Source organism: Rutidosis leptorrhynchoides, chromosome 1 (genome assembly GCF_046630445.1).
Source record: "Rutidosis leptorrhynchoides isolate AG116_Rl617_1_P2 chromosome 1, CSIRO_AGI_Rlap_v1, whole genome shotgun sequence".
Classification (NCBI taxonomy): domain Eukaryota; kingdom Viridiplantae; phylum Streptophyta; class Magnoliopsida; order Asterales; family Asteraceae; genus Rutidosis; species Rutidosis leptorrhynchoides.
The window spans coordinates 350,926,029-350,949,171 of record NC_092333.1 but is presented as its reverse complement, the minus strand read 5'-3'; positions in this window follow the sequence as shown (position 1 = coordinate 350,949,171).

Sequence of the window (23,143 nt, the reverse complement as noted above, 5' to 3'; positions counted from 1 at the left end):
ACGAAACGAGGTTGAGTCCGGTGCAAATCTTATCGCCATAGACGATCAAAGGTTCACCATTCTCGATAGGGATTCGGATTGCGTTAAGATCACAAAGGATGTGAGATTTCATTTTGGCTAGCCAATTCATACCGATTATTACATCGAAGCTCCCTAGTTCCATGGGTATCAAGTCAATTTCAAACTCATTACCCAAAATGTTTAACGTACACCCCCGGTAATATGTGTCGGCACTCAATAGTTTTCCGTTGGCCACTTCAATGGTATAAGTGATATCTAGTGGACGTGGTAGAGTATTAAAAGAATGAGTCAAAGTCTTGGATACAAAACTCTTATCGGCACCCGAATCGAATAAACAAGTAACATAAGTGTTGTTGAGGAGAAACGTACCCGTGACTAATTCATTGTCATCTCGGGCTTCCTCGGTGTTGATGTTGAAAGCTCGTCCGCGTGTGTTGGTGTTGGCTTTCTTCTTCGGACATGCATTTCTAAAATGACCCGTTTGGCCACATTCATAACAAGTACCCGGTTTTGGTGTATTGGGCACCTTTTGAGAGACGGGGGCGGTACTTCTACAATCGTTGGCCACATGACCACCTCTTTGGCACCGGTGGCAAAATAGATTGCTACATTCACCATAGTGGTGTTTGCGGCATTTATTGCAAAAGGGTTTATTTCCGCCATAACTTTTCTTGGCGTCGGAGGTGAAAGGATTTTTGGTGAAGTTGTTGTTGTAGTTGTTGCTTGATTGGGAGGCTTCCCATTTTCTTTTGTTGCCGCCCGATTTATCCTCGGCCTTAGGTGCCGGAACTACGATTTCGTCAACCGTTTCGATCAATTGGCGGGCCATGTTCAATGCTTGTTGTAGGTTAGCGGGTTTGGATGACATCACCCCTTGTTTGATGCTCTTTGGAAGACCATACATATAAAGTTCGACCCTTTGAGATTCGGGGTTCACGAGGTTTGGACACATCAAGGATAGTTCGGCGAATCGTTGATTATAGGCCTTGAGATCGTTTCCGACCGCCTCTAAGGTTCTTAGCTCTTGTTCGAGCTTTCGGGTTTCTTCGCGAGGGAAATATTTGATGACCATCTTTTCCCTTAAATCGGCCCAAGAGAGGGCGTGAGCTTCATCGGTACCCACCGATTGTACATAAGTATTCCACCATGTAAGAGCGACACCGGCGAAGGTGTGAGTGGAGTATTTGACCTTGTCTTAGTCCCGACAACCGCTTATGCTAAAGACGGCTTCCGTTTGCTCAAACCATCGGGTGAGCACGACCGGTCCCCCGGTTCCATCAAAAGTGTGAGGTTTGCACCCCATGAAGGATTTGTAGGAGCACCCTTCGTTTGAGTTACCGGTTCCATTGTTGTTGTTGTTGTGGTTGTTGTTATTGTTGGAGGAGTGATCGGCCATGGACGCTTCCACGAAGGTGGCTATCATTCGTTGTAGAGCTTGTTCGGGAGTCTCATGGTGTGGCACATGACGAGGAGGCATTGTTCCTTCAAAACACAAGAATACCGTTGATTAGTATTCTTAATAATACTAACCATGATATGGAATAAGGATAGAGAAAAATTTTCCTTGACTCGCCTTAAATTCTTTATGTCATAATGTCGGAATGTTCATATGAGTCACCGTAATATAATCCCGGAAATTATATTACCCTAATTCATATGTGCATTCGACACTAATTCATATAGTCAAGGTGGCGCGTCAATTAAATTAAGTAACGTGAGATTAAGGTTGAATAAGAATTTGATGTGATAGACGAGCTCGAGTATAATGAATAAGTACTCAAGTAATTCCTACTTCAAGTCTATATGCCGGTTGTAGTCTAGACTCACCAATGTACCCTATGACTCGGGGTTGACACCAATGAACTCTAAATCCCTACAACCAATGCTCTGATACCATCTGTAGCGACCCAATCAAATCATGTTTGACGGCGCCGACTACTTAGGTCCCGTTACGTGGTCATAAGTCTTTATCATGACGTTTGACCAAAATATGTCGCATTTATTTCATAAGTAAAAGGATGTTTTAAGTTTACAAATGTAGTTCAAAAGACTAGTTACATTACAATGTTTAACGTACGAATGAAACCTATGCGACACAATTTAAAGTAATCAAAAGATGCTTCAACTATACATGTATACTCGACATCCAAGCAAGTATCAAAAAGAGTGCGGAAGCATGTATCAAGTAGCTTTCAAGGACCTGAGAAAACATATAGAAATCTGTCAACGAAAATGTTGGTGAAATCATAGATGTTTTAGTAAACGTTGCATTTGAACCACAAGATTTAATATAATATGATTATCAAAATCATTTGCATTCCAAAGTTGTTATTTGTTTCGCGGGCACCCAATTATCAAACTTAACTGTTTTGCACCCTTTGCGTAGTGTTAGAACATACACTAGACCCGAAAATATATTTCATCTGCTAACGGTAGCGAACCGTTCGAATGAGGCTCGTCAAGCCCATGTGATCACATAATATAAGTTCACGTTTACACCCTGCAAGTGTAACTAATGATAATTGAATTGAGGATTTTTGTTTAAACCCGTACGTGGAATGTTCGTTTTCGTACTTGTGTTCAATGTATAAAAGTATGATACGTATATGTTTCTCATCCCATAGTTTAAAGCATAAAAGTTGTTTGAAAGATGGGACTATGATCTCACCTTGAGTGCACGTATGAAAAGTACTTCACAAAGTAACGTGTGCGAAGGATATGCTAGTCTTGACCTAAACAAATAGGTCGTATCAATAACGGTAAACACGATAGGTCAAAGATGTTCAATTAGTCCTACGGCTCGTTACGACTCGATTATGTAGCATGTGAAATCAAATTGTCAAGTTTCATGCAAGATACAAGTATAGAAACAAGTTAGGAAGGTTGCATAATCATTTGGTTAAGTTTGACAAAAAGTCAAACTTTGGTCGGTCAAAGTCAACGAAAAAGTCAACACGTTCGGGTCGGGTCCCGAACTATTTTTCTGAGGTTTTTAATCATGTATGAGCATGTTAGAACAAGTTACGTGTGAATCGGAGGTGCGTAGCATAGCAAACATTATTCAAAAATCGACAAAGTTGGACAGACCACTTTGGCGCGCCGCGCGGGTATATGGCGCGCCGCGCCATTACCTGTACCGAGAATTCTGGCAGTTTTTAAGTTTTATGCACGAACCTAACTTCAACCAATCACCATTTATGACTCGCAAACAACCAAAGCATGTATCTTATATCATCGGAAAGGTATTTTGACAAGGAAAACAACTAAACACATTTCATCCATCACATTTACTTTTACAACAACCAAAATCACATTCAAAGTTCCTCATTAAATGCACTCAAGTTCATAAATGAAATTCGATGATTCGGCAACCAATTTACATGAATGATATGCCGTTTCGAAGGTGATCAAGCATACAATACAACCTAACACTTACAAATAACATTTCATGTCATTCAAAGCATCAAAAGTTCATTTCAAGTTCATCAAACCCTAACCCAAATCCACCAAAACCAATAATCAAGTTTATGAAGTTTTCTACAACAACCTACACATCAAATTGAAGCTAGTGTTACTAGTAACACATTTAATACTTGCACTTTACCATAAAAACAACATTTAAGCAACCAAATTACCAAATCAAACACACCAAAGTTCATATTCAAGCTAGTTACTTCAAATAACGAAATTGAGCATATAAATCATATAATCATGTTAGACTTGAGTTATAGACACTAATTAACAACTTTATAAGTTAAAAACATCAAGAACACAAAATCTAGTGATTTTAGAAAGTTACCCAAACTTGATGAAATCGGTATGGAATCGAAGAGGAAGATGAGAGGATTCCGAATATGCAATTATTTTAGATTGAAGCTTGCTAGATTTTGATTAGATGATGAATCTTTGAAATGGTGTTTGAGAGAATTTGTGAAAGTATTAGAGAAAAATGGAAAAGAAAAGAAATAATGAATGGATGAGAGTGAAGGGTTGACTAGTTGACCTAGTCACCTCTTTGCTCTCTTGGCAACAATGGTCCCTCAAGTTCGTTTGCGGGTGCATGAAATACCTAGACGAGATATTTTTAAAACACGTATTAACCGGAGATGTTATAAACATATAACGGGATTTAAATAGTTAAACGGAAAAGTAAACGGAAAAAGGCGGGATGTTACAAAACGCGTCTCATTTAGGGACTACGACCAAGCAACGGGACCTAAGTTAACGGCACCGTCAATGACGATTTTTGCTGGGTCGTTACAGATGGTATTAGAGCGTTGGTTGTAGGGATCTAGGATGTGCATTAGTGTGTCTGACAGAGTCGTTAGGACGCATTAGTGAATCTAGACTACAACCGGATAGTTAACCATTGCATTCTGACTTGCATTTGCTATAGATAGCACTTACTTGATTACTTGTGCATTATACTTAAACCTTTCTTAGGTGAACTCCTAAATGGTACCAAATTTTCATCATACGAACTCGTACTCTACCACTTTCTGGTAACACATGTAAATTCAAGATTCGTACACGCAAGGATGACAACGAATCCATTAGTCACACTAGTTCGGGAACTCTATCTCCCCGGTTGTTATTCGCCACCGTCTCAGCTTACTATCCACGGGCGCTGCAAAGTTTCCACCACCATGGTAATCACTAACCACTACCGATGTTACACCGGCATTCTTCACTATCTACCACTTTTTGTTACTACCATCATTACTCTCGGTGAGTATCGTTATCAATATTTATCACTACGGTTGCGTACCACTCGTTATCAAAATTCGTTACTCTTTTCGTACGTAAGGACATTATTGTTTAACTTGAATCGCATTGACGTGAACAATCATTTATACACTTCCCACGGGGAACGCTTCTTTAGAGTTGCACTAATTCTTTTTCAATACGAGTCACGTTAGAGACGTCGTTACACTTGGTTCATTTTAGAACTTCACGATCACACGAACTTGATTCTATGGAGTAATGTGGGAATGGAGGTATGAGTTAGCATAATATAACGATACTCGATCAACGTGGTTATATTATGGTAAGTCATACCAAAGTTCTAATGACTCGTGATGGTGATTGGACTTGATCAACCTAATCACCACCATGTGCCATGCACATGACTTCATTTTTCTTGTTGGACATCCGAAAACTCCGAGAATATTGATAACAACCATACCAGGGAAACACCTTCGATTATTGTTAAACCATATTTATGCTTCCAAATGAATGACAAATTCTTTTAACTCCAAACGTATATTACACGTGTATACTATCTCGTCTTCGCACAGTTTTATCGACGAACTACAATATGCTTGTTATTTTCACATCGAGGCGGGAACTTCTCTCGCATTACACTCGTACTTCCGTATAAGGAAATCTTTTATCTAAATTCTCAATGGAGGGATAGACTCTTCACGTTATACTAGTATTCACCACGAGGGTGAATAGTCCTAATGAACGTTTTTCAGAACCCGATAAGAAACTTGATCTAACAAACATTTTTAGAAACCGATAAATCCTCCGCGGCGCGAATTTCTTGAGAAATGAAAACTTGTTCAAATATATCATAAGGAAATGTACCTCACTTCGGACCGGGATGCTCATTTCACTTCTAGACTTACAAAAGGCCGTGGGACCACGTTTAGACATGAGTACCGCGTATAACTCACAAACTGACGAACAAAGCAAATGTACGATTCAAACCTCGGAAACCATAGTACGAATTTGTGTTATCAACTTTAAATTTTCTTGGGAAAAGAATTTGCCTTTAACCAAATTCTCTTACAATGATAGTTATCACACGAGTATTAACGCCACACCTTCCAAAAACTCATATAGCCGCAAATGTCATTTTCTTATTTGTTGGACCGAAGTAGGTGACAAGCAAGTCACCGAACCCGAACTCATTCATGGAGTAACCGTTAAGATTGTTCCAATCTGAGAAGGGCTCAAGATGGCCCGTAGTCGCCAAAAGAGCTACGCCAATGTTAGACGCAACCCTTTCGCATTCCAAGTGGGTAACCGCGTAACGATAAAAGTCGCACCTTGAAAAGGTGCAATCCATTTCCGGAAACGTAGAAAGCTAAATCCACAATATTTTGATCCTTTTAAAATCTTGGGGCATTTTGGATCCGTTGCTAGCCGTTTAGGTTTTCTGACCCATTTGAGTCTCCGTTCATCCTACATTATATGTATCAAACTTAAAGACGTGTCCTGCGAAACAAGAACTTGTTATTCTTTTCGATGAGCTTACTATCAATGATAAACTTCACTTCCCAGGAGGAACGGTTGAAACTATGAATCGTGAAACCAAATTTTGAAACAAAGTAAAACCCCGATTTTTGAATTTTGTTGAAATGCCCAAAGAAGTACCTTCACTTATTTGTAGATTTGGCAACACAAGATTTCGAGGAAGAAACAATGACTACTGCTTTCAACTAAATTTCGGGATGAAATTTCTTTTAAGGTGTGGGTAATGTAACATCCCGCATTTTTCCGTTAAATTTATTTTTAACACCGTCTTTTTTTTTGATAATATCTTTCGTTATCTAAATTTGTATCTTTCGTTAACTAACGTTCTTAACATTTCCGTTATTCGATTATAACATCTCTTGTTAATTTGCGTTTTTAAAATAATTCATTCGGTTAATTCACGCACCCGCTTTGAAACTTGAGGGACCAAAGTTGGCTAGTGGGCAAACTAGTTGACTAGGTCAACTAGTCGACCCACCATCTTATCCATTCATTTCATCTTCATCTTCACCTCCTCATCTCTTTATCCTCTCTAGCTCAAGAACACACTTTTTAACATCAACAAAGAATCATCATCTAAATTCAATCTAGCAAGAAAACATCAAAATAAATTACATATTCGTGATCCTCTCTTCATCCTCTACATTTTGGTACCAATATCATATCGTTTGGGAAACATTTCTAAAACTCTAGATTTCTCAAATTCGTTTTATAGACTTGAAATGGTGTTAGTTAGTGTCTATGGCTCAAGTCTAACATGAATATGTGTTTAGTTTGCTCGATTTGTTGTTTTGAGTAACTAGCTTAAATATGAAAAATGGGTGTGCTTAATCTTGAGTTTTGGGTGATTAAATGTTAAAGTTCATGTATTAAATGTGTTACTAGCATCATTAGCTTCATTTTGATGTGTAGGTTGATTTAGAAAAGCTTCATTTGCAAAATGGTTGAATTCATGATTTTGGTTAGGGTTTGATAAACTTTGAAAAGAACTTTTGATACATTGAATTCTATGAAATATTGTTAGTAAGTGGTTAGTTGTATTGTATGTTTAATTACCTTCGAAACGGCATATCATATGTGTAAATTGGTTTCCCGAATCTTGAAATGCATTTTATGAACTTGAAACTTTGATTTTAAACATTTAACGATCATTCGACGAGGTTTTTGTTGTTTTAAATGATGAAGTTGATTGATGAAATGTGTTTAAATGTAATCCTCGTTAAAATACCTTTCCAACGATATAAGATACGTGTTTTGAATGTTTACGGTTCATAAGTTACGTTCGTTTGAAGTTTGGTTCGAGACTTGTCTTTTTTCAGCAAAACCCACCTGATCAGGCACAGATGCGGCGCATCTGAGAGGGATGCGGCGCATCTGATGCTGACTGCCCAAAAATCTCGATTTTCGTTTAATTCTAACTATGCTATGAACCTCCGATTGACATGAAACTTGGCCAACATGCTCATATATGACTTCTAAGCTTAGTAAAATAGTTCGGGACCCGACCCGAACGTGTTGACTTTTTCGTTGACTTTGACCAAGTTTAACTTTTAGTCAAACTTAACCAAATGTTTATGCAATCATTCTAACATGCTTTTATACTTGATTCTTGCATGAAACTTGACAACGTGATTCACATGCTATATATTCGAGTCGTAACGAGCCATAGGACTAATTGAACACATTTCGCCCGACTGTGTGTCGTAACCAGTTAATTGATATAACTTACTTGTTTAGGTCAAGGCTAAGCAACTTTCATGCACACGTTTACTTTGTGAAGTACTTTTATAGTCGTGCACTCGAGGTGAGATCATAGTCCCATCTTTCAACAACTTTTATACTTTTAAATCATGGGATGAGAAACATATACAGTTTTATACTACATACTTTTATGCTATGAACACAAGTACGGAAACAAACATTCTACAGCGAGTTAGAACAAAAAGCCTCAATTCAACTATTATTAGTTACACTTGCAGGGTGTAAGCGAGAACTTATATTATGTGATCACATGGGATTGACGAGCCTCATTCGGACGGTTCGCTACCGTTAGCGGATGAAATATATTTTCGGGTTTAGTGTATGTTCTAACACTATATAACAGGGTACAAAACAGTTAGGTCTTGATAATTGGGTGCTCGTGGACATACTTTTGGAATGCAAACGATTTAGATAATCAATGTTATGGAAATACAAATTCTTGTGGTTCAAAAACAACGTTTATAAATACACCTATGATTTCACCAACGTTTTTCATTGACAGTTTTCTATATGTTTCTTGATCATATACATAGCATTGTATATGTATATTTTATTGGCTAAAGGCCAAAGGCAAAACTACGCAAATTATAAGGAAAAGTTATGAAATGTTCGCTGAAAATAAGTACAGCGGTTATGTTTTTGCATTAATGCAAGACCGCGGTTTAATCCGCTGAGTTTCCGCGGATAGTTAAGTAACTCGCAGACCGCGGATATTTCGAATCCTATAAATAGGGAGCATGGCCTCTCATTTATAGGTTGTTGATTCTCTGCCATTTTGCCTAAGCCTTTGTAATTTCCACTTGTGATCTTGCCCAAGGGATTTTTATACCGCGCAAAGGTAAAATATGCAAATTAACAATCAAGACCGGGTCGGGGTAGTTGATCACTTGATAGTTAAAGTGAAAGACGATCATCGGGGCCTAAAATAATCATCAAACATTCCATCCTCCATTATAATCTTATTGCACTCAATTCGTAATTAAGTGACATCGCTAATTAAGGATTGATCAATTGGCGCCATCCTTGGGACAAGTTTTACAAATTAAACCGAATTTTTTTTGTTTCGTGCTATCAAATGATTAATTCTCTGGTTTAATTCCAATCGTGTTTTTGTTATGATGATTTACAGGTGCTTTTGTAATACGCAATCAGTCGATCTGCTCGACAATCATGATGACAAATGCAAAGCAAACTGGCGTTTCTGCGAATGCTGATGCACTGCCTGGTGAATCGCAGAACGTTGTGATATTTCCATTGCAAACAAATGCTAGTATAACCGCGGGAAAATCGGTTCAAGAACCGATCGCTAAAACATCTGCTGAAAACAATGCTAGTGACTCGCAGCCAGAAGTTGCTGCTGAAAAAATGATTGCGCGAAGAACTTTGCTGCAAAATCGCAATGAAATAATCGCTGATGGGAAGCAACCAAAAGCTTTATCTGGAAAATCTAGTCTGCGAACTGACAAAATTGTTGGTACTGCAATCGAGCAAGCTAAGAGAGATGCTAAGCGTAATTGCGAATCTCGCATACCGCGCACTTACATATGGCCATTAAATGATTCAGGATCACAAGTTAATCGTCTAGTTCTTGAGCATAATGATAGCGATAGTGATAATGCAGAAGATCACATTCATTTGAACTCTGCGTACAAATCAAAAATGGCAAAAACACCAAGAGAAGAGAGCGAATTTTCTGATGATTCGGACATCGTAGAAGAGTTTGTTAAAAATCCACAAATTAAGCGAAAGCGACCACCAACACCTTTCCCTCGCTATGGAGAAGAAGGTGACACATCTGAGCTGCTCGCAGAGAAAATGCCCAGAATTTTTTGGCGGATGCTTTTAGAAGCATTGCGCCAAAGTCAATGCAACATAAATTTGACCAACCAAATTTTTTGCAAGACATGCTTACCAAATTTTGTGCGGAGAATGCAGATACTCGCACAAAAAAGGCAACAGAAATCACCACTGCTGCGGACAAGTTTGTCCAGCACATTTCTGATTATCCAATTGTTTCTCCGCCGATCGTGCCGGTAACTCTGGGAGTCTACTCGGGTCTAACCGATCCTTTGGATTTTCTACAACGCTTCGAAGGCATTGTAAGCACTTATAACTGAGATGAACCAGTCGCATGTAGAGTGTTCCCCATGGCCTTGCAAGGGTCAGCAAGGGAATGGTTTCATAGTTTGCAATCTCGCAGTATCATTGGCTTTGTAGATTTGCGCGAAATTTTTTTGCTGCAGTTTCAAAATCTATTACCGCAGAAAAAGACACACATAGAATGTCACGATATTAAGCAAGGAAACAAGGAGACTCTAAACGCACTACTTACGCGGTACATTTACGAGTGCCAAAAAATTCTACGATTGAATGAAGATCAGAAAATTTCTGGTTTTTTGCATGCTATTAACCCACAGCGACATCCTACTCTTGTGCGGAGGTTGCGAAGAGATGTCCCACCAACTTTTGCAAAAGTTCAACAGGAAACATATGATTATCTCCGCGGTGGAGAGGATAGCAATATAACCCCTGCGTGTGGATGGGGTAGAGATAAAAGTTGTCGAGATGACAATGACTCTTTTCGCGATGGTAACAGTGATAATTATCGCGGATCAGGTTTTCCGCGGAGAAATGGCGGCGGTGGATACCCGCGAAATGACAGGTTTCAAGGCCAAAATGATAACCATGGTTATGGCCACCGTGATCGCTATTCTACGCGAAAGTGGAGCAATGAATCATTCAATATCATTCAGTCGCTAACAAAAACGCCCAAGGAAATTTTGTTGCAAGAGAGAGTTGCTAAGTCTTTTCCTGATCCGCAGCCTTTGGGAGAAAATAGCAGGCGCGACAGATCAAAATTTTGTGTTTTTCATGACGATTACGGTCATGATAACAATCGTTGTAGGGATTTGGAGGAATTCATTGCAGAAGCATATGAGCAAGGTAAGATGGACCATTTAATCGCACAAAACACTGCGAATGCGATTATAATGCCTACAGAAGCTAACACCTCGAATGCGTCGAATGCGGTTGAAAAATCTGGGAGTAAAGATGGTGAGCAAGAAAGACAATCAGCGCAGGATTCAGGTAATCAATGTGGTAGAAGTGCAGGGCAAAATGTCAGTATTGCAAATTTCAGAACAAATTGTCAGTTGGAAATGTCCTTCTATTACGTTTCCGCCTGCAAGTTTGACCGCGGATGTTGATAAACCTGTAGTGGTTTCATGTCGCATTGCGAATACTGGTATAATGATAATGAAGGTACATGTGGACACTGGTAGCAGTGTCGACGTCATGTACGAACAATGCTTTAGCAAGTTGCCCGCAAACATTCAAGCTTTGATGAAACCTACTGCGGTTTCACTTGCTGGGTTCTCAGGAGAGTCATCCTGGCCTGTTGGCCAGTTGGAATTACAAATGGAGTTAGTTGATGATAGCGATGAGTCGCTAAGGCGCCAAGCTTTATTGAATCTGTACATAATGCGAAATCAATCACGATTCAATATGATACTTGGGCGCACAGCTTTGCGCATGTTTGGCGCTATACCATCTACTATACATGGTATGCTAAAATTTTCTGTTAACAAGGGCATTGGCACGCTGATTTCTGCGAAAGTGGAGCCATTCTGCGCCATGATTATGGCAAATGCGAATTTGGGTATTGAAGGACATTCAGGTAATCCTGAGTAGTGCGAAAATTTAAAAGTTGTAATAAGATGCTAAGGCAAAATTCATCAATGAATGATATAATGATGTGAATATGATAGTTGTGTTTATGTTTCAAATCTTGTAATGCGAAATAATAATGAATAATTTCAAAATTAATTTCAGTGTTAGTAGTTGTTTCTTTACAAAGCGAAAACACCGCGTGTGGCCACGCGTAGTGCTTATTTCGCAGAATGCAATTACTTATCTTTTACAACACTAAGTTAATGTTTGTTCTGCAGATATTTTAAGTAAGGTGGCATGATTTTCGCTAAGCATAGCCTGCTTAAATGTTATTAATATGCAAAAATGTATTGAGAAATAGTTTGCTAAAAACCAAGTGATGAAATTGCCCACTTGTGTTAATTTGAAAATAATTGCGAAAGGATAAAATTTCCTAAGTGTTTGATCTTGCCAACACTTAGATGCTTCGCAGTGCTAAAATTTGCCTAAGGATCGATGTGTCGGACTTAGAAGATTCATAATGTTAAAAGATTGTTTCGCATAAAGTACGCTTTGTTATGTGCACAATAGCGAATGCGGAAATTGCAATGGACAAGTCTGAATTATGGATAAATGTTAAAGTAAAGCGCTATATAAATAAAATAAGTTGCAACTGCGAATTGTAAATAAGTGATTCATATTCAGAGCGAATGCGTCGCGAATAATTACATTAAAACGCAATTTAAGATTGCGAGCATACATCAAAAAATAGCTAACATAAACTTAAAGCTCTAATGCAATAATATCTGTGAACGAAACGCCTTCACGCTGATTGAGCTCCTCCAAGGCAGGAATGCTCACCTTCTCAACCTCCTTTTTCGCCTTTTCAAGTGCTTCGCGAGCATCGTCTGTGGCGCATATTTCATTCGCCATGTCAGAAGGTAGGGGTCGAGAAAGGTCGCCAAGCTTGCATAAAAGATCATGCCATTCACAATGTGTTGCAAGTTTTGCGGCTTGGGCATACGCCTGAAATTTCTCAGTAACAGGTTGTGAATCCATTACTTTGTCCGCGAACTTGGGTAAATACTTGACAAGCTGAGCGAACTCATGTTCCGCAGTGTTCGCCTTACTATTAAGCCTGGCAATCTCTTCCATTGCCTTTTTAAGCTTTGCTTCAGCTCTTTGTGCTCTTTTCTCCTGGGCGTTGGCAGCCTTCACCGCCTCATCATATTCATCCGACATTTCGGTGAATCGCTCCATACTGTCAACAGTAAGACAAAGAGCATTATAACATTTGTACAATCGCTGTCTTGCAGCTTCGGGGTATGATAAACTGCGATATTTATCCTTTGTCTCCTTGGGGAGAAATTTATAGAGTCTGCGGTATAATTTTTTGGCTTGTTTTGTGGCCGCGGTTTCTTCTGCATCAGCTTCTCCTTCTCCCTCTTGATTAGACGCTTCTGCGTCAGATGAAAGAGACAAATCTTCACGCTCGGGCTCTTCAAGAACATCTGTAGGAATGCTCCCTCTGATGTTGTAGAGCGGGGTGGTTTCAGCAGATGACTCTGAAAGAACAACTATAATCAGATAAACAAATGTAGTGAATCTATGCGAAAATAACAAAGCGCATAATGAACGAATACTGCGAACTTAGTAATCGGTTACTTGTTTCTTGTTCAGAAAGAGACCGTAGTAGTCTTTTGCGTGGAGTGGGGGCCCCTTCCACAACTTTTCGCTTGCCGCGGTCCTCGCCACCAGTAATATAACATGTATCGATGATTGGCTCATCAATAAGTATAATCTCGCCGTCGCCATTTTTTAGGCGACGAGCAGGGCTGATCCTGCTGATATCGACAGACCTCATGATAAGGTCAAGAGCAATCACTGCGAAAATATACACATACAGTGTTATGTGAAGCAAAAATATATTGCGAAAACTATAGAAAGTATTATGTGATAAGTTTAAGCGAAATACCATTTTTTGCCTGGTCAACCAAAAGCGCGTCATAGTCGGTCCAGGGCCATTGAATTGAAACTCTGCCAATGTACAGTGGTATATTTGAATAAGCTCACAGAATTAGGCCTGCGTTTTTGAGTGTCTTGAGAATATCATGCTCAAGATCATCAAGTACAGGTTTCTCATTGAGATCAGGATCAAGTTCTGTACACCATGTTTTTGGTATGTTGATGTTCACATTAGCGGTATCGTTAATATAAAAGAAAGAACCGCGCCAGTTGCCGATTGAATCTTTTGGTGAAATCATTGTACCCAGTTTACTGCGGAATGAAAACCATCCCACATCGTATAAAATCAGACTGTTACACGTGCGAAACACATTTAGCAGCAGTTTTACGTTGGTGGTATTGCAGTACATCTCGAACAGCACAATTTTATTAATCGCATTCGGATGGAGCTGCGCCATGGCAATCTTATAGTATTCGCAGACACTATGAAAAAATGTTGTAAGAGGAAATCGAAGGTTGCCTTGCGAGATGGTAGCCTCGTATACAGTGATCATCCCCTTAGGGGGAGTGTCAGCTCGCTCTTCTGGTAAAGGTACAGTCGGTACAAATTGTGCAAGTGGCGGATACCACTCTTGTAAGGTTTGGATTTTTTTTCCGTCATATAGGAAACATAACTCCCCGGAGTGTGCATAGATGAAGAGGAAGCCATTGATGATACGAAAAGCTAAATCGGAGGTTGAATTGATGAAATTGAAGATTGGATTGGCTAATTGCAAAGTACGATTGTGATTGGCAGAATACGATTGAATGCGAAATTGGGAGAGAAAGGCGTAAAGTTTTTTTTGCGGAATAACCAGCTATTTATAATTGGAATTAGGGCGAGCAAGTTGAAAAGGTAATCATTGCATTTAAACGGCTGAAATTACCGTAACGTGTAAACGGTAAATTTCTAGCCGTTACAGCGTGCTGATTTGACAGATTGGCGAAAGTTACCGTTGTAATTACGCGTTGAGCTTAATAAAAACAACGGTAATAAGTGGGCGGTAAAAAATATAAAATATTATTTGCTAAATATTTTAAGAAGCACTTCTTTATTTTTAGAGTTTATCATGATGCATTGGCTTCGCGAAAATGTATCATAATAAACTGGGGGGACTTGATCATATACATAGCATTGTATATGTATATTTTATTGGCTAAAGGCCAAAGGCAAAACTACGCGAATTATAAGGCAAAGCTATGAAATGTTCGCTGAAAATAAGTACAGCGGTTATGTTTTCGCATTAATGCAAGACCGCGGTTTAATCCGCTAAGTTTCCGCGGATAGTTAAGTAACTCGCAGACCGCGGATATTTCGAATCCTATATATAGGGAGCTTGGCCTCTCATTTATAGGTTACTGATTCTCTGCCATTTTGCCTAAGCCTTTGTAATTTCCACTTGTGATCTTGCCCAAGGGATTTTTACACCGCGCAAAGGTGAAATATGCAAATTAACAATCAAGACCGGGTCGGGGTGGTTGATCACTTGATAGTTAAAGTGAAAGACGATCATCGGGGCCCAAAATAATCATCAAACATTCCATCCTCCATTATAATCTTATTGCACTCAATCCGTAATTAAGTGACATCGCTAATTAAGGATTGATCATTTCTCAGGTTCATACTAGGCTACTTGACACATGCTTCCGCACACTTTGATTACTTGCTTGGAGTCAAGCATACATGTATACGCTAGTGATAGCACTTTTGGATTCAAACTTAAAGCATACATACTTACGCTATTTATAGCAACCGTGATTTTAACTAATTATGTTGCAAGTTATTTCATTTATACTTTATAACTTTTGTAAACTTAAACTTGTTGTCGATCCGTTTGGTAAACTAAACTTTGTAAGTCCTATACGTTTCAAATGAATGCGACATAATTTTGGTCAAACGCGTCTCATTTAGGGACTACGACCACGCAACGGGACCTAAGTTAACGGCGCCATCAATGACGATTTTTGCCGGGTCATTACAGTAGTGGAAGATGTTATTGCGATTGTGAGGACCCCTCGTGCGAAGTTTTTTGTACATCGTGGTATCTATCTATATATATATGTATAGTAATTGAGTCCTAGAATCATAAGTAAGGTATATTAAATATGGTTAACTTAATAATATTTGCCCATGTAATTTAATAGACGGGTAAAAAAGGTTAAAAATTATTATGGTATAAAACTAAAAAAAAAAAAAAAGAAGAAGCCCATATTAAGTAAAAACGTCATAAATAAATCTGAAGTAATTAATGATCAATAAATATATGAACCTTTCATCTTCTAAGTAATGTAAGTTATTTCTTTAGCCTATAAATATATCATCTCCATTCTATTATTACCCATCTTCTATTAGGGAAACTAATTCGCGCAATCTGATTGGTCCACATGGCAGCTCCTCTTACATAAAATCACTGTTCACACTAGGGATGGCAATGGATCGGATATGGATAGGGTGATGCCGTATCTATATCCATATCCATTTAGTTTTTGTTCATCCATATCCATATCCATATCCATATCCATTTAGTTTAAGATCATCCGTCCATATCCATATCCAATGGATTAAGCGGGTTAATGGATATCCAATGGATATTAAAAAATGTTATAATATTTTTTAATATGTGATTAAAACGTAAACGTAGTACAACAAAAATATATATGACATGACATTAAAAATTCTATCCTTAAAAATGTGTAATCTTTGTCGAAGATATAACAAAATTCTAAACTTATTATAAAACATTGATTATAAAAAATTAAATATGAAATTTGTAAGTTTATTTTGTTAGATATTCATGTTTTATTGTAATATATTATAGTTATTTTATTATAGGGTTGAAAGCAAAATGAAAATCTAATGGAAAATGAGCTTGTAATATTAAATATATAAGAATATATCTATATTATGTATTTGTATACGTATTTCGGGTGGTAATGGATATATCCATGAATGAAACTTTTCATCCATGTCCATATCCATCTCCATTCAGGTTCATCCATATCCATATCCATATCCATATCCATTTAGGTTCATCCATATCCATCACGAAGCGGGTGGATCGGGTGGATATCCACCGGATCGGGTGACCATTGCCATCCCTAGTTCACGCTGTTGGATTTTTTTTTGTTTGTGTTTCACGTTTTTTTGATAAATCAGATGGTATGGGTAGCGTGTGAAGGAACCCGTTCATATACATTATAAACGATTCACAATAGTTGATTACATCGCGAGGTATTTGACCTCTATATGATACATTATACAAACATTGCATTCGTTTTTAAAAGACAAACTTTCTTTACATCAAAAATTGACGGCATGCATACCATTTCATAATACATCCAACTATAATTGACTTAATAATAATCTTGATGAATTCAACAACTAGAATGCAACGTCTTTCGAAATATGCCATGAATGACTCCAAATAATATCCCTAAAATGAGCAAATGCACAGCGGAAGATTTCCTTAATACCTGAGAATAAACATGCTTTAAAGTGTTAACTAAAAAGTTGGGGAGTTCATTAGTTTATAATAATCATTCATTTCCATCATTTTAATAGACCACAAGAATTTCATTTCCATTTCTCATAAATATACGTCCCATGCATAGAAACAAAAATAATCATTCATATGGATTGAACACCTGGTAACCGACATTAACAAGATGCATATAAGAATATCCCCTATCATTCCGGGACATCCATCGAACATGATAAAACAACATCGAAGTGCTAAAGCATCCGCAACAACAGATGGGGTTTGTTGGGCTCAATAGATCTATATTTAGGATTCGTGTCAATTAGTAGACTGGTTTACTAATTCTTAGGTTACCAAGCAAAAGGGGCATATCCGGCTTCGATCATTCAACCATATAATATAGTTTCGATTACTTGTGTCTATTTCGTAAAACATTTATAAAAGCAGCACATGTATTCTCAGTCCCAAAAATATATATTGCAAAAGCATTTAAAAAGGGAGTAATGAAACTCACCATAATGTATTTTGTAGTAAAAATACATATGACGACATTAAACATTGCAGGGTTGGCCTCGGATTCACGAACCTATATCATTTGTATATATATATATTAATACCTATACTTGTAATCAAACAATTTAGTATATATTATTATTAGTGATATAATTTTTATATTAGTAACTTATATATTTCGTTATTATTATATATTCATTTTTATATATAAAATATAAATCTTGTTATGTTATATGTATTAAATATTTTACATATATATATATATATATATATATATATATATATATATATATATATATATATATATTTCATTTGTTTGTTAAAATAATAATTACAATAATACCAAAATAATATTAATAGTGATTTAAAATGATAATAGTGATAACACTAGTATTATTAATAATGATAATAATATTAATAATTCTATTAATAATAATACTAATGTTAGTTTTAATAATAAATCTTATAATAATGATAATAACAGTAACTTTTAAATAAAATGAAAAGTTTATTAGTAATGGTAATGGGAATAATAACTTTTTATAATAATACATAATACTTATGTTAATCTTAATCATAATCTTCGTGTTTAATTTCTAAACTAATAACTAAAGTTGCTATAACATAAATTCCTAGTCCTAATCATAATAATACTTATAATAATAAATATAATAATAACGATATTGTTAATAATGATACTTATGTTAATAATAATAATACTGATAATAATAACTTTAATTTTACTACTAATGATAATAGTTTTGATACTAATAATAATACTAATATTAGTGATAAAAAAAATATATTAATTTGCATTATGATAGTGATAATAATAAATAAACTTAACAATAATAATAATAATAATAATAATAATAATAATAATAATAATAATAATAATAATAATAATAATAATAATAATAATAATAATAATAATAATAATAATAAAAGAACTACCTTCAAAAGAACTCAGTTTAAAAAAAATATGTCCCGAGCCAGGATTGAACCAGAGACCTCCCGCTAAACCGAATCAACACCCTACCACTCCTCCAATTCCTTATTTCTGTTTTAATACCCCAGTTTAAATAAATAACTCGATTCACTTTTGTATCAACTTCTTCTTCATAACAAAAAAACTCAGAAGGCCAAAATCAAACATAAATGAGACAATAAATTTCAAGTTTGAATTAAGACTTAATCTTGATTTGGAAATGACCTGGATTTGATAACTTTGTTCAACACAACAAAAAAAAATAAAAAAAATTTAACAGGCCTGCTGTTCTTGTTCGACGCTGAATACATAAAAAATAAATTTTGATTTTGCAATCTAGATGCTTTTAGCTTATGACTATAACATGAAATACGTTTTGAATCGTCTATACAAGCTCTCTGAATCTTTAATTTAACTTGCAACATTAAATTGAACTTTAATTTCTCGATAAACAAATCTGTTAACTTTTCAATTTTAAAGTTTGACTCCAAAATTAATAACCAATACGTTGATTTAAGACTTGAAAATTTACACAGAGTTTCGTTATAAGGTTCCTAACCATTCTGTATTTTTAGTTTTTGGAAAATGACTCAAATTCCAGTTTTGGTGAAAAAGAAGAACGTACAGGGGATATGAACTGTAAAAAAAAAATTTGATTAATTTAAATAGATAGGAGTAACTACTTACAGCTATAATCGATATAAATTGTGGAGGAATCGAATGTATCATCAATCAGAAGGAGATGATTGATACATAAGTGTGTGTCGACAACATAACACAAGAATAATAGAAAGTCAGAAGAATTGGAATTTGAAAGTGATGTTAAATCAAATTAGGAATGTTTTGATATTAATTTCAACAATTAGGAGCAGTATTATCAATCAGGTACAGTTTGAAAATGATTTAGAACTAGATTTGGATCCTATAAGTATAAATACGTATTTGTTTTGTATCTGTATGTATAGTACTGTATAATATATAACTAGCTGTATATGTGTTGATATATATATATATATATATATATATATATATATATATATATATATATATATATATATATATATATATATATATATATATATATATATATAAATTATGTAACTGATTTTTATATATCTATATATGATGTATTATAATTAATCTTATTACTTAACAAATATAGCAATAATAATATTGCTCTTAATGTTATAAATAATAAAATTTCTTTAATAATATTCTAGTGATAATAATATTATTATTAATGATAATAATATTAATAACTATAAAATTTATAACCATAATATTAATAAACATAATACTGATTATAATAATACTAATATTATTATTGATAGTAATAATAATACTATAGCAATTCATATATTTCAAACTTCATATCTATATCATATATATTATATTAGTATAAATAATAATATTAATAATAATATTAATATAAATAATAGTGAGAGTAATAATAATAATATTGATATAATACTATATCTCAATTTGTAGTTATATATTATTAACTATGTAATATTTAATAATCATTTAATATATTATATAATAATTTTTATTGAATATTTATCATTTATAAATTTTATATATCATGATATACATATAATAATAATTATACCTATATCTTATATTATATATTTAGATTCATTTTTAATTACACTAACTTATCTTGTATCCTATTTTAAATATTTAATTCAAATGTTAAATTTATATTTTTATAGTTTCAATTTAATATATATAAATATATACCTACATTTATATACATATATGTATACATATTTATTTACAAACAATTGTTCATGAATCGTCGGAAATAGTCAAAGGTCAGATGATTTTATAAATTAGTTCAAGCATTTTAGGACTCAACATTACAGACTTTGCTTATCGTGTCGAGATCAAATATAAAGATTAAGTTTAAATTTAGTCGGAAATTTTCGGGTCGTCACAGTACCTACCCGTTAAAGAAATTTCGTCTCGAAATTTGAGTGAGGTGGTCATGGCTAAGAATAAAAATGTTTTCATGATGAATATGAGTTGATAAATAGAGTTTTATCATCATTGAGTAATATGGATAAAATAATTCGATTATTTGAAGCGTATGATTTAAGTTATCACAAAAGAGTGAAATGAGTAGGTATAGATTCGTCAAATCTTTTGACGTAGATAGGATTAATTTCCAAGTTCAAGAGATTCGGAGAAAATCTTCGTAATAAGATTTGATTCTCCGGTAACCAAGGGAATTAAGATCCGCTTTAAATGCGATCATCTTTTTTTTTATTGCTCTGTCGGATATTTTGCTATAAATCCACCCTCTTCGTTTCCTTACCACTCACAGCCCTCTATTATTTCTCCCTCAATTCATACTTTGAAGCATTCTTCAGTATGCTTCATCCAGTTCTACTTCTTGATATATTCCTAACTTTCATATCCGTCATTCTTCTTTTTCATCTACCGCCGGAAGAATCTATTTACTTCTACTATACACTTGGGTTTATAGTGTTTTTAGTTCTCCCGTGTCTTTATATTGCTATATGCATCGATATATATGGTTTATAGTTTTTGGGTTGTTGTTGGGTTTTATATCTTCCCTTATACTCCAATGTCCCTGCTTCTGTCTCCCATAATCATTGTCATCCACAGTTAATGCTCCCTTCTAGTTATCGCGATTTATACCCCAATTTCTGTTTCGGAGCTTTGTCCTTTCGTTTCTTCTTCTTGCGATTAAGCACCGCTTGTAATGGTCCAGAATTCGCAGATGTAAATTTCGGAATGAACATTGTTAATGTTCTAAGAAGGAAATGGTAATGGCACGATCTTGATTTGTTAAATTACCAGAATACCCTGGAAAAGATCGGATCATCAAGAAAATATTTTCTTGATATTTTAGAGGTTAAATAGAATACAAGAGTCGTGTGACATAGCACATGATGACGTTATGATCTGTGAATCATCACGTTCCATTTAGAAACTCAGCATGAATTACTGTAATATAATCACGTTGATCAAGTGTCATTATATTATACTAACTTCATGCTTCAGTTCCCAACACTACTTCAAAAATATTCCTATTTTGAACTCGAATGTTTCAGAATTTAGAAACTAAGATAGTTTCTTTTATGATTTAATACAGATAGCGCGAAGAGGTAAATGATTTCAGATAAGAATAATTATGGAAATATCTTCAGAAATATGGAGGATATTTATAATGAAAGATACAATGATACCTTAGAATTTCTAATATCAGAGGATGATGAAGAATATTGTTCGCAGGGGTTTAGAGTCAGTAGCAAGGTATTTGTTAATGACTTCAGCAGATACTGAATCATTTAGATTCTTTGAAGGCAGGTTTCATCCTTGTGATCTATTCACAGCCTCCTTCATACTTTGCTCAATCCGTTTTTCAATTCCAAACCTCCTCTTTTTCTGTGCTTTGCCAACACACTATTCTTTATCATCTAACTTTTTACTGTTAAGGTCGTTTACAGTTTTTGCTGCTTCATCAGCATTTCGAGAACTAGTTCGCAGTTCAGGGTATTTTTCAGAAACTTAACATTCGCAGTATGTAAGTTCAGAAGATAGACGTTATATGTATAACTGTTGGCGTCGACATGCTGCGATATTTCAAAATACTGTTTGCTAATTCCCAATGATTCGTATGGAAATTCTCGTTACAAGATACAGATAAGTAAATGATGGGGTTTTGATAATTATAATGATTTTTCAAAAAGTCAAAGATCAGTGAAATTGTCGGTAAGTTTATTGCTAAAATGGTGGAATATGAAAGGTTCCCCAGTAATGATGGCGAAAGGGAAACGTATCTATTGAGGTTATAATAAGACTAGTCCACTGAAAAATCGAAGTTGACTTGTTGGAGCTATGACAAAACTGTCTATTTTGAAAAGAGATCAAAAAGTTATTTTAGCTAATAAATGCCAAAGGGTCTGACACGGATATGTGTTAAACTATGACTTTATTTTCGAGAGTTTTTCAGGTACATAACTAGGGATAACATGTGGTTAGATCATTATCTCGATTGTTCATTATTTGAAGTGTCTTCAGGAATTTCAGAGGGTTTGAACACAGGCTGTAATCGTTAATATACATATGATGTTCTAACACAGTTTTGAAGTCAAAGTATAGCTTTGATAGATGTAAGGATCTAAGAGTGATGATTTCGGTTACATCTCGAATTGAATTTTGCGATTTCAAAATCAAAATATGTAATTGAAATTGAATGAGTATGGTTGTTTTGATTTCTATGAAAGAATGTATATTGTTATGAAAATAGTGAATATAGGTGATGATTACTGAATCAGATTCGAATAATTGTAACATATTAATCGTGAATTTATATATCTCTCGGGTATTACCTACCCGTTAAAAAAAATTCACAATTAATATTTTGTACAAAAGAATTTTATTACAGTCTTTATGAAAATATATATATATGTATATTTTCTTCAGATGTAACATAGAT